This window comes from Mytilus trossulus, chromosome 6 (assembly GCF_036588685.1).
Source record: "Mytilus trossulus isolate FHL-02 chromosome 6, PNRI_Mtr1.1.1.hap1, whole genome shotgun sequence".
Lineage (NCBI taxonomy): Eukaryota > Metazoa > Mollusca > Bivalvia > Mytilida > Mytilidae > Mytilus > Mytilus trossulus.
Window position 1 is genome coordinate 51,497,866 of NC_086378.1, and position 9,349 is coordinate 51,507,214.

Here is a 9,349-nt window from a genome sequence, read left to right on the forward strand (position 1 = left end):
TTTCCTGATCATAGTTCAACAGAAAAAAGGGACATTAACAAAAATGTATGCTTCATTCAAAGGCAGATTATGAGCGTACATGAACGGTGACCCCATTTTTTATTTCATTTTTCTATTAAGTATTAGATAAAGTTCATTTATAGAAAAATCCTATAATAAAAAAAATATTTAGATTTGCGAGCCCCCTTAAGCTCTATATTTAATCAATGAAAGCTTTTCAGTTATGTTGGTAGTGCAAGGAATAGCATTTTCCCTTATTTTTCTAGAGAATAAATGTTAAATTTGGACAAAAAAGGGGGTATGAACCCTATCAATATAGTAGTAATGGTTCAAGATAAAGCTGTTTCTTAAAAGGACAACACATTGGTTGCTCTATAGGATCAGAATACACATGTATCTCATCAACTTAACATTTTTTAAAGATCCATGACAATTAGCCATTGCGGTCAAGGTCAGACAGACATGTACACCATACAATTGTTCACTTCAATACACTAAAGTAGTAGTATCTTGTTTTGCTTATGATAATTGAAAAACATACCAAAACACAAAGCTTAACATTGACCAATGAATGATGAAAATAAAATCAACAGCAGATCATATATATATGGTATATGTTTATGATTTTGTTGAAACATGAAAATGTTCTAAAGGAAAATTGACACCTGACAGAAGGAAACTTTTTTTAAGTATTTTTGCATAAAAGGTTTGAATCGTCCATGTCTTCTCCCATTTAAAATATAAAGCTTTATAGAAATAGTTTACACTGCTGCAGCCAGATAGTAATCAGTAAATCTTGTTAAAGTCTTCCATATAGAGCTTTATTTTCACAGGCATTACAAAAATCAGTTAGCATTATTTTCTTTATAATTCTATAAAATTAGTCAATCAAGTCTCTTCCTTAACATGTTTCAAGATGCAGACACACACAAGCCAATTCAGTCCCTTCTATACAAACCACTTGAAGGATTATGGCAAAAATTGTATGGTCCAGTTGATGTCTAATAAAATGCTGCTTCAAAGACATTATAAGTACTGTGACTGTGATAGCTCTATGTCTGTTATGTAACTCAATATGTAGTTCCTCTAGAAAATCTACAAAACAGAAATGAAAATATTGTAATAATGGTACATGTATGACAATGTATGATCATGTTAAAAATAATTGTAAGAAAAAATAATAGAAATCAAATGTCATACTTTTTAGGGGCCAGTTGAAAAACACCTATGGCAGAGGAATTTTTCACTGCATGGAAGACCTACTGGTGACCTGTCTGTTATATCATGTGTCTATAGTCGGGTTGTTGTCTCTTTGACACATTCCCCATTTATTTCCGTTCTCAATATTAACCTTCGTACCTTTTCTCAAATATAAAAAAAGAAGATGTGGTATGATTGCCAATGAGACAACTATCCACAAAAGACCAAAATGACATACACATTAACAACTATAGGTCACCGTACGGCCTTCAACAATGAGCAAAGCACACACAAGATAGTCAGCTACAAAAGGCCCCGATAAGACAATTCAAACGAGAAAACTAACGGCCTTATTTATGTAAAAAAATTAACGAAAAACAAATATGTAACACATAAACAAACGACAACTACTGATTTACAGGCTCCTGACTTGGGACAGGCACATACATAAATAATGTGGCGGAGTTAAACATGTTAGCATATTTTTGTATATATATTGGCTTAATTAGGAATACGAAAAAAAGTGAATACATAACAAATAAAAATACAGTAAAAACAATGTACGTATAATTTCAGTTGATGACTGTTGCTCACTCTGACATATTAAGAAAATAGTTTCACAATGCAAAGGCATCATGACATAGTAATCAAGATATTGAAAATTTCTGAAAGTTTCAGGCAATCCAAGTCTTTCATTGTCATTGTTAAGTTGCGTCCATAAATTCCCAATATACAACTACATGTAAATGGCAAAAAAATATAACATAAAAGATAACAAGAAATCACACAAATTACTCACTGACATTGACATATATAATCCTTTAAACACGATAAAAGCAGCCTCAATACATATAATTCAGTGCATGTGGTTGTCCTTTGTTTATAAATGTAAATATGTACATGTACTTACTAAATGTTGTACATTGTATATATATCATATATATCATACCGGCATTTGTTTTTTATATAAAAAAAATGATTTAAATCAGACCGTTCAATAGTTTTCTGTTTGGAATGCTTTACATTTGTTATTTCTAGGTTATTTAGATACAATACCATGTATACATGCAGTATGGATTAACTCATTGTTGAAGGATGTATAGCGTTAATGACAGTAACATGTTCACCCTGGGTTCATTTGCCCATAAAGTCTGTTCGCCCTACTAAAAAAATAATATTGAGGGCATTGAAGTTAAAAAAAAGATATTTTAATTCTTTAAATTTATAAAAACTGTATCATGGAAATATTTAAAAGCAGCTGATTTTTTTTTATTAATTATTGATCAATGACATTATAAATCAAATGAAAAATAATAAATTGGTTTAGGCTATACAATTATCAGGGTAATTTTTCAACAAAATTTCATCATATTTTGTTCATATGATAGTCATAATAAACAAAGAAACTAGAAAACATTATGGGGAAAAAAATCAAAATCAGGGCGAATGGACCCTAGGCGTGTCACATATATTTGTTTCACCTTACAGAAGTTCCAATGGAAACTTTGTTATAAACAATTGCAATAAAATCTGTGCCTGTTGAAACATATATTGTATACCATTTATTCTGTTAGGAACATTTTCTGTAATATTTATTCCAGTGAAAATAATAATCCAGAATAGTGTTTCTAATTCGAACTTATATTATGAGGTGACTTCTATTCTGTGACAGGCGAACAGGTATCAGAGCAAACAGGTACTGGGGCGAATGGCAATCATTCCAAATCTTCCTATTTGGATATTTGAAATAGTTATGTTTATTTAATATTAATAAAATTAAAATAAATAATCTAACTGTAATTGACTGTCATGACTTCATGTCTAGCATTTCACTGGGACCAGCAACTTGAAAGCTATTGGTCACCTGACATACATGTACATGGAACCCAGTAAACACTTGAACAAATACTAAATTGAGTCATGCCCCCTTCTTTTCCAAAAAAATAAAAACATCCTATTTTATAAATGTTCTTTTATTCCACATTTTATAAAAAAGGGAATCATGTTGTTTAACCTACCACTTTCAACTGGGAGAAGTATTTTGTATTCCCTCAGACTCCTTTGGCTATGAAAAGGCCTCCGACTGTCTGTATTTTGTCTTCAATCCTCCTGTCAAGTTTCCATTTGTAACTTGTAATTACCCTGTTAAAACTCTATACCAACTTTTAAAACCGTGTGGTGTATAAACTCTGAGTGAAATATAAGTAGCAAACATCCATTCTCTGTGGGATAACATTATAAACAAGTCTGCTTTGTTCAGTTGTTATTTCTTGATTGTAGTAATTTGAACGGAGCGTAACTTTTCAGTCCAAAATCTAACTTCAAATGATATTTTACATTTCTGTGTCACAAACTTAGCTTTAGTTGTGTCTTTAGAGTAACATTAGTAAACAACACAACTAGAATTTCTTTGATGACAGAGCATATTGTATGATAAACAACATTGTAAATTTGCCTCCACGTGTAGTGAAGTAAAACCGGAAGTGATAAATTGTTCACAAGAAACGATGCACTGAACACAAATCATCAGTGAAAATGATTTATCTATCAAATTTAAAGTAATAACAATGAATCTTTACTTGAATGACAACTGGTTGGAACAAATTTGAAATTATTTCCACCATAAAAAAGATGGGCAAAATATACCAGATGGACATTTAAACTCACAAATCAAAAATAGACTGACAACCTCATGTCTAGAAAATTGACACAAAACACAACAGAAAATACGAACCCAACCAAACACTCGTAATAATCTCAGGATCCGGAATTGTCAACAGATCTGATCCTTATGTGGCACCCTTCGTGATGCTCGTGTTATAAGTGTAATGACCCGGTAATAAGTCTAATTTAGTCAGTCATATTCGTGAAAAGGAAACAGGATTGTAGCTATGACAATAGAAACATATATACGTGAAATGGATTATTCATAACTGTGAACTTAAATGTAAAGAACATAATAAAACTGTTGAATAGTTCAAAGACAATAAAATTCAGTGGAAAATGTTCCCATTGGCCTATCATGAGGTTATCTGTTGACTTCGGTTTCCATAAACAAAATATAATTATTCTACATTTGTAACGCATGTTATGGACTTAGATAAGTTCAATTTATGTTGAGAGCATTAGCCATCGACAATGTGGAAACCAATTATCAAATTAAACAATGAAATATATATCTGGTTGTATGGGCCATTTTTTTTGTATTTCGTTTCATCAAAACCGGAATTTCCAGAAAGTGTAGTGTCATGAAATTATATTATAAGTAAAAAACAGAATAAAAAAGATTTAAAACGAACACATACAAAACCAAAAGAGAAAAGAATTCATGTAGATATGAACTTTGAGACAATAAATGATGTGTAGAACATGGAGACTGTTACAATCAGCAATATCTCTGGAAAATAGTACTTTTTATAACACTAAATAGTAGAAAGGATTAGTAATTAATAGAAAATCAATCTATAAAACAAGTAAATGTATAACAGTTCGTAAAATATACTTGTTGAAACAATAAATAAGAAACCAATGGGTAAAATCGACAACTATGCAGATTTAAAATCAGAAAATCACCATACTCACAATACACTTACAACTAGGCATAACGTAAATATATTCGTTGAGGAGGCCAACGAACGAACGCCTCCGGGTTCGGGAAATTCTCGCTGCATTGGTGACCTATTGGTGACCTTATGCTGTTGTCTGTACTATGGTCGAGTTGTTGTCTTTTTGACACATTCCTCATTTCCATTCTTAATTTTATATTGTTGAATACTTCGATGCAAACATGAAATCGTAATGAAATTACAGTGGTTCGCGAGGGGAGTTACTGTTCTACTCCTAGCACCTGTCGTAAAAATTTCTGATGCATCAGTAATATTCGGGGATGTCTTGAGAAAGAGTAGACAGATTGTGCGTATCAACGATAGGAAAGATTTTGATAATTTGTGAAAAATCCTCTGTTAGGGTTCAACAAATAATAATGGCGACAGTGAAGTTTCCAACTTAACCATTCTGAATTTCTTGATAGCAACAACCCACTTAAATAGCTGAGGGAGAAGATCACTATGTGTGTTTATAGTCAGAATGTACTAAATGTACGTTCCTTACAGTCTGTTTATGTCTTTGATTGTGCCAAAAAAATAAGTTACATATTTCATCAAATATATCATTACTTATGAAGTGAGGTTTTCTTTGTCCCTAAAAAGCATCTTACGTGATAATTAAAATCCATTCTTGTGACTTGATTCTTTTATGTAAAACGGCTACACAATTGGTGAGGGTTTAGCACTTACAAACATTTTAAATCCCGCCAATTTTTTTTCTTCACATTTTGCCAAGCCAGTAACTATAAATAGCTACATTCGAGATGCCTCTATCAATAATCTTTTAATACAGTCCTAAATTAATCGCCAGTGTCAGTAAATTGTTTATTTTTCAATTAGATATTTTAGGACGATCCATAATGATTAACCTACTATGTGAAAGTATACCTATTTTAATGAACCATCTATTTTATGTCATAAATCAGCTCAGATTAAACGTATTTATTTCTAGGTTCATTCACAATTCTATTAATACCTAATTCAAAAACGATAATTTTTTTAACTTAACACCAGGTTTGCTTTATTTAACGAACAAAGAGAAACTATCCCACAATACACTTGCGACTATTAACAGTAACAAATTTATTGCGTCCGAAGCGCTTTTCTGGATTTACCTTCATCAGGAACGCTCAAGCCAAACATTTGAAATCCGTAGATGTATAAGTAGTGTTCCAATAAAGTCATGACTCCAATTAGTTGCCTGTTTGAGAAATTATTTCATGAGAAAGATAAGAAGTTGGCAAATTGAATATCCTTTATCTTTACTTTTCACTATAAAGATGATGTTCTCTCACTTAATAATTCCAAATTTAGTGACTATGTTGAACGCATCTGTCCCATCGAATTAGAGATAAAGGATACAACAGATACAGTTGAGTCCGCCTCATATCTTTGATTACTACTAGCAATTGACATGAGAAAGAGGGGGGAGGTCGAATGAAAACAAAACTTTACGTAAAGAAGATAACTTCAACAATTTTGCAACGCCTGCCTTCCAATTTAATTGATAGTACGGGGCTTGTATTTGCTATCCTGATTTCCTAGATAGAGGATTGCTGCTCACAAGGAATCTTTTAAACCAATAGTTGCAGTTGAAATCGTCCCTTCGTAAACTGTACGGACGAGTTGTTGGACCGTTATGGTGTATTGTTTCACATATTATATCAGATACGTTCCTTATATTGGAACTACAAACCCCTTCCATTTTCATGAATGAACTAATTACCGGTTTTGTAATACAATTAGCGACACGACGGGTACCACATGTGGAGCAGGATCTGTTTGATTTCCTGGAGCACTTGGGACGACCACCAGTTTTTTGTTGGATACGTGTTGCATAGTCTTTAGTTTTATATATTGTGTCCTGTGAACTATTATTTCTATTTAGTATTTTGATTTTTGTATAAATGACGTTGTCAGTTTATTTTCGATCTGTGAATTTGCATGACTGTCCATCTGACATCTTTCGCCCCTCTTCCACTTATTTTTTTAAAAATATCTACAAAACCTTTCAGAAAGTTGAGATATTTTGATATCTCTATCGGCAGTTTGAACAACCCGACGGCTTGCGAAGAAATAGTGGAACTTGATTAATAAGAAGTATATATACATAAGAATACTTTTATTTATTTCGCAACTAACCTTTTATGTTTTATATAAATACGTATATATAGATTCTTACATTGATACCAGTGGATTATCGGATTCATCCAATCGAGATAGTTATATTATCAATTTTAAAATTCGAGCCACCTCGGCGAGTACTTTAAAATTTATAATTTAACTGAGATCACCAGCAACCACACGTTGATTAAATTTTTTAATACAATGGGTTCGAAAAGGGATAAATTTCCATACAATTAGAGAAATATATATATATATATTACATTTTTCTGAAATATATCAAGCAGCAGTAATATAGCAAATTGTATTTAATTCTTACGTAATTTATTTAATGTGTTCTTATTTCCAAAGTTAGAATAATTCCGGTACGTAAGACAAGATAACTTACGTTTCCGGGTTCAATAGATTTATTTGGATGGTCAATCACATGTATACAGTTTTTAATCATTCTAGATCTATAGTACCGTATTTAAATTTCTGACCTCTCTTTCAATATCGTCTACACTATAACCCCGAAATTATAACTTTGTCGAATGGAATCATTTACGTGGGCAAGAGTATCAAAGGCACTGGTATATTTAGGCTAACCAGTATTTCATTTTTATAAAGCAAAGGATGCACATCACTAAGGCTTGGATAATTTGCACCGTCGGTCTCTTCCTGACGGTGACACTTTCGATTGCAGCAGTTTATACAACAGTTGCTCTAATGTCAATCCCACAAGGTAATTATTGTAAATAAAAGTTCGATTTTTGTTCTTCGATATAAATAGTTTATCTATTTCATTGTATAATATATTTAACTTTGACACTTTTTGATAAATCATTTACATTGGTAAACCTAAATTGTCATGAAACACTTTTTGTTTTATCTGTCGTGTTCAAGTTGCGATTTTGTACATTTTGTAACATGTACAAAAATATTGCACTTGTTATACATTGTAAAATGGAAACATACTAGATATAGCATGTTCAAATTAAGTATTGCTTAAAATCGCTTTAGTTTAAACAAATTGTTAAAATAAAAATATGTCGCTAGTATATTGAAATACATGTTATTTACCTCAATAATAATTGTCCTTATTTTATTTTTCATGCTAGTCATGTTAGTGTGTTTTGTACTTTTTTCATACATTCAATGGCCAGATGAATAGTTTTTATAACTTCTCTATACATGTTCAAAAACGCATGCAGTCAACAAACTCTATTCAGTATTTTAATCTGATTAATTATAATTGTGAGTGTACACTTTTAAGGAAATAGTAAAATACCTGCACAAAGTTGACACTTCAGATAGCCAAGAATATTTTTAAAAATATTGTCACCAAACAGTCTTTATTTATACCAAGATAACATTAAAATCGTCTTCCTTCCTTAGAAATTATGTATCCTACTTATTAAAGTTGGCAATAAATGTGCATAGCCCTTCTGCTGCTATTTATATATTATACCATTCACTAACAAAAATATATTGACTTTACTACTTAGTGATAAGTTCAAACTATATAACAAAAAAAAAAATGAAAATACTCATTTAAAATTTTACTGAAGTTCTGTTAAAAGTCCTACGATTGCCTGAACTCATTTTTATATATTCTTAATGTTTAGAATATGTACCATTTAATACATTTAAATTTAATTCTAATCCCTTGATGGTTTTTAGTAGATATTTTTACAACAGTCGTGTGGTTCTTTTGTTTGTCTTTATATATCAGTATAATTCAAGAGCCTTTATTGCAGTAGTTGTCGTTGGTTCGTGTCTGTCATATTTTACTTCATAAATTATTTTGTGGTAAATAAGAATTTTTCTGGTTTAGAACGGTTAATTACTTTCATGCTGGGTTGTTTTATATCTCACTATATTTTTTTGCACTAGAGAAGCCCGTATGGTCGCTTCTAATTACTAACCTCCACTTTATTTTAAATATTGTAGATAGTTGTCTCATTGTCAATCATATCACATCTCTTGTGATGAATGTTCAGTTTAATGTTCCATAACAATATTTGAGACCATAACCACCCACAATTTTCACCCTTAGACTCTGATTATAGCATTTATATAATGTGAAGCTTAATTTTTTTATGTTACAGATAACAGTTCTGTTCCAACGACAACAACAAATAATATCACAGAACCATCGTGTTTTGACAAATTAAATAACTGTACGGACTTTCCAAACGATGCATGTTTAGGAATATTTCTTACATGGGCTCTTGACAATTGTCCAAGACGCTGTGGATTGTGTAAGTAAAAACGTAATAGAATAACAAAAGGTTGGGTTCGGGTTGTGGTTTATATTGTATGTAAAAAAAAACGAATAGAATTGAAATGCTTTGTTCCAACATCTTTAATTGATATCTACACCATTGTAAACCCTTAGACTCTGATTAAAACATTTTGATAATGTGAATCTTACAGCT